Here is a 5306-nt window from a genome sequence, read left to right as displayed (position 1 = left end):
TTATGTATACATTTTATATAAAACCAATTTTATAAAATGTAATATAACATAATTAATTATTTAACCTATAAATAATTAAGTTTTAATTATATAAATTATTCCATAATTTATATACACATCAAGTAATATATCAGAAAACCATTTTTCTTAAAATTCAAGTGTCGCGTATTCGATCAATGATCCAATCGTTAAGATCAAATACGAATAAGGTGTCGGTAAGCTTGTTATTGGGTATGACCCGACTTGGATCAAAACATATTAGCCGCGTTAATTTAATATGTCTCTCGGGCATACGAAATACCTTCAATGGTAACCTAAGGCAACTAGTACTGGATGAAGCACACAAAACGAGGTACTCAATTCACCCAGGAAATGGGAAAATGTACCACGATCTCAAAAAGTTTTATTGGTGGCCTAATATGAAGACAGAAATTGCTACTTGTGTAAGCAAATGTTTGACATGTGTAAAGGTCAAAGCTGAGCACCAAAAGCCGTCAGGATTACTGCAACAACCAGAAATTTCGCAGTGGAAATGGGAAAGAATAACCATGGATTTCATTATGAAATTGCCAAGGACTGCAAGTAGTCATGATACTATTTGGGTGATAGTTGATCGTCTAACTAAATCAGCCCACTTCCTACCAATAAAGGAGACAGACAGTATGGAGAAATTAGCACGCCTATATTTGAAGGAAGTAGTTTCCAGGCATGGTGTACCCATCTCCATCATATCTGATCGTGACACCCGATTCACATCACGTTTTTGGCAGTCATTACAAAAAGCATTGGGAACTCGATTAGATATGAGCACCGATTATCACCCACAGACAGATGGTCAAAGTGAAAGAACAATACAAACATTGGAAGACATGTTACGGGCATGCGTGATTGACTTTGGAACCAGTTGGGATCGACACTTACCGTTGGCAGAATTTTCATACAATAACAGCTATCTTACGAGCATCAACGCAGCGCCATTTGAAGCACTTTACGGTAGAAAGTGCAGATCTCCTATCTGTTGGAGTGAAGTAGGAGAAAGACAACTTACTGGACCAGAAATTATTCACGAAACCACCGAAAAGATCATTCAAATACAACAGCGATTGAAAACGGCCATGAGTCGCCAAAAGAGTTATGCTGATGTAAGAAGAAAACCGCTAGAATTTCAAGTGGGCGACAAAGTCATGTTGAAAGTGTCACCCTGGAAAGGCGTAGTACGATTCGGTAAACGAGGAAAGTTAAGTCCTAGGTACGTAGGACCCTTTGAAATCACAGAAAGAGTTGGAACAGTTGCTTATCGATTAAAGCTACCGCAAGAACTTAGTAGTGTTCACAACACATTTCACGTGTCAAATTTGAAGAAATGTTTAGCTGAAAAGGATGTCGTAATTCCTCTTGATGAAATACGAATCAATGATAAACTCCATTTTATCGAAGCAAAATACCGATAGTTAGGGTTCGTTGGAAAGCAATACGAGGACCCGAGTTTACTTGGGAACGTGAAGATCAAATGAAGCAAAAGTATCCACATTTGTTCACTGATATCGCTCATGAAACAGGTACTACTCAAAATTTCGGGACGAAATTTTCTTTAACGGGGAGGTACTGTGATGACCCGAAATTTTTTTACTTATTTAAACCAATTCTCTATACGATTTATTATTTTAACACGTTAAACAAAGTCTGTTAGATTGAGTCTCAAAATTTTAGAACTGTTTCATATATACAATTACCTTTGATTACTCTCGACGATTAATGAACAATTATATGTATGTATATATATATATATACTAGATTTTAAGAGCCCGTGCGTTGCACGGCGGCTCTAAAAAATAGTATGCAAAAACATAAGTATTGATACTGATTAATGACGTAATGACGTAAGCATTATTATTGAATACAATTACAATATATCAACTGTTTATAGTCAAAAACCACCAAATTTTCTGTACACTTGCAGATTAAAAACCGGAACACGCAAATTAAATCCCAAAATCAAATACGAAACCAAATACCATATTTTGTACAAAATACATGAACATTTACTTGTAATAAAGAATTGATATACCATTCTCGATTGATTAGTTTATAGAACAATTAGTTGGGAATTCTTTTGCAAAAGGGAGTGTAATAACCACAAAAACAAATTTATATTTTATGGTTATAGCTGGGATATAAAGCTATATTCATAAATAAATGTATAGCCTGAATCCACCAACTAATTTGTTGTCTTTGTCAGATTCCAACTTTGAACTACAGCAAACATTCCTTGGTCCAAGCACTATGTCTTAAAAAAGGTGAATGTTTTGACCATCAGATTCACTATCAATAGTTGAGCATATATAGCGCTTGCTCTGCACAACATAAAACACATCATATTGGTAAGTACAATCCAAAGAACAATAAACATTAACGGCGAGTAAAGAGAAAATAAGGTCATGAAGCTTTCACATGTTACTATAATGTAGAAACCCGCATCGTTTGCCCACCAGGATCTTCATACGAAATAGCTACCAAAGAGGCCAATCAATGCATTAACATACGAACAGAGTTAAAATCAATACAACAGGCAGTTTAGTTAATGATGGTCATCAAATAAACAATATAACATTCACTCAAGAGTGTTTAACATTTATTTAAGTATTTTACCAAACAAATGGCTAAGGAAATCCCAGTATTAGTGTAAGTGAATGAAAGTTGAAACCTGCAAACAATTAGAAGAGTAATGGATCAGTGTAAATTAGTATGAACGACATTCCATGCAAAAAATGAAAAACTTCCCTAGACTGTGTAATTACATTTAAATAACAAATTTATTTTTGAACCAAAATTGTTAAGCCAACCCACCAAATGGCCACCTCTAGTCTCACACTAACTGATGTAGTAGTATAATATCTGTTGGCAAAGTTACCAACATAAGTGCATAACTCATTCTTCAAAAAGCAACAGTCTCTTCCATGTTTTGAACCAGCTACCCCAATAAGTGGTCATACTCTACATTAAGATTGTATAAAACAAAAAATTAAATGATAATGCAAACCTTTAATTTCAAGTCGTCAACGATTCCGAGACCTCAAATGATATAACAATTGACTATATCAGCCCATATATCCGAAGAATACCTGTGCAAAAAGTTATGCAGGGTCAAAAACATGTGTTTTGAGTTATTGTGCTTATAACACATTCTCTTTTGTGAAGAAAAGCTGAAATTTCTCAAATCACAATATAAAAGGCTACTATTTGTAGTAGTTTCATATGTAATCTCACCCTTCATCCAAGGTACCATTCAAAATATCTGATGTTCATTCTAGATAAACCTGCAACTCAACTTTAGTATTTGGCAATATACAAATCATATTATAAACAGATGACATTAAGCACAAATACATTAAAGTCACATTAGTAGGTAACAAACTAAACTTCTTTATGTAATAGGCCACTGGTTTTAAAACAACATTAAAATAACAAAATCACGTTGATTACCCTGTTAACAACACCTAGCCCGTAACAATCAGAACCGCAAAACATCAAAATCGAAAGAAATGACAAAAGGAGTAGCAAATCTAACATTACAATTCAGTCGACCAGTATCGCTATACATCATTGCTTTCTTACTTGCTCCTGCCCCAAATTTGAAGAAGCAAAAGTGTATCGTCTGAGTATCATATTGCAAAATTTATATTTTAATTTGAACTTCACAAAACATGTATCAATGAAACACACATTACATGAGAGTAAACTTACATTGACAAAATGACTTTAGTATTGCCAAATTCAGCATAAGCAGATCCTAATACACGAATTTAACTGAAATTGTTAAGGATGAAACGTACCTGGTTCTCACCCAATTTATGTTTCGATTTGAATCCCTAAACTGGATTTCGTATACACAATGGACAAGCGTGACGATGTCTTTGAAATTAGCCGTTTATACCGATTATGATTGTTGATGAAGTTTTGAATGTTTAATCATACATGTTCAACTCCACTCCTGTCATAAAATCAAACAGCTATAGATAAAAAAATAAAATTAAAGAAGGTGATGGAACAAACCTCTTAAGGATCACACCTTGGATCCCTAGCATCCTAAGTACATTTGCAGGGACCACCTTAAACATTTTGGTTACTATGTAAACAATCTAACATCATATAACCTTAAAGATTTAAACATAAACCTTACAAACACTAACAAAAATTTGCTTTTTGTAAGAAAATTCAAATACAAATTATAACCAAAACTTAATGCAGTCAAATTCGCAATGTTAGGAGAAAGAATTCCCATAAGGACCATGCTGGTAAAATCTTTGAAAGAACTCAAAAAATAAAAAGTCAAACATTACACAAATTAATCATAAATTGCATACTTCTGTGATCATTTAAGCATTTAACTCACAATCCAATCATACTAATAATGGATCCACCGGATCATGTGATTCCTATCCATGAGTCGAATCAGAGACCTTTTGATTATATGTCTGATAGGATTTTAAACTTGGATCCCCGTCGAGACAATGTAAGGTTATCCGTCTGACACAAGTGTAAAATGAGTTATCATAAATTCCATGAAACGATTAAACATCAAACTGAGAGTCAAATGATGGTGAACATACCACATACCTTTGTTCTCTGCGCACCTGAATTTCCAGACCTAATGATGGTCATGTATTTTTTTATCTCTCATTCCTGTTAAAACCAATCAAAACCTACATTCAGAATTAGTTAAATAACACAATAATTCAATTGTTATTGTGTTTCAAATCAGAAAAGTTAACTTATATATTAGATTAACAACAAAGCTGAATAGAATGAAAGATTGATATGTGGTTTTAATGGTTCTAAAATTGTTCATCCATTATAGTTTTCAATGATAAAAACTTATTATCTGAATCATTAAAACAGGTTCAGTTTTAATATAACTGAAACGGTTTCTCAAGTCAGATTCATATAAACAAATTTTTACTACATTAAAAAAAAAACAAACTTGCTTTTTGTAATAGGACCAGCAGGAGCGCGTCATAGAAGAACATCAGCAGTTTTTTGTAACATAAAATCGCACTAAACTAAACCATTCAACTTGGATGAAATCGTAAGCGAAATTAGATGGGAACATTTGATATGAAATGGTAAACGATGTAAGTGTATTAATTGATTTTAGAATATGTATAGTAGATTCGAAGGAGACGTAAACAATCAGATGAGATGTAGCCCACAATCGCTGAAAACAAAAACCCTAATTTTACATAAACCCAATCGTTATTAGAACCCTAATTAAATGATCCGATAGTGAAAGAACCCTGATCGTCTTT

At 33.4% G+C, this 5306-nt stretch overlaps 1 long non-coding RNA gene across 2 annotated transcripts; it reads right to left on the bottom strand.

Moving 5' to 3' along the window:
- Window positions 1-2050: 2050 nt before the first annotated feature.
- On the bottom strand, window positions 2051-3708 carry LOC139858726 (uncharacterized). Of its 2 annotated transcripts, XR_011763055.1 has the most exons (5): window positions 3569-3678; window positions 3268-3317; window positions 3041-3122; window positions 2650-2704; window positions 2051-2354 (listed from the first exon to the last, which is right to left on the bottom strand). It is a non-coding gene; the product is annotated as an uncharacterized lncRNA (long non-coding RNA). The 2 variants fall into 2 exon arrangements; XR_011763054.1 differs by having other exon boundaries at window positions 3268-3708.
- Window positions 3709-5306: the final 1598 nt, after the last annotated feature.

The sequence above is a fragment of the Rutidosis leptorrhynchoides genome, chromosome 7 (assembly GCF_046630445.1).
Source record: "Rutidosis leptorrhynchoides isolate AG116_Rl617_1_P2 chromosome 7, CSIRO_AGI_Rlap_v1, whole genome shotgun sequence".
NCBI lineage: Eukaryota > Viridiplantae > Streptophyta > Magnoliopsida > Asterales > Asteraceae > Rutidosis > Rutidosis leptorrhynchoides.
This window is presented reverse-complemented; position numbering and strand designations above follow the sequence as displayed.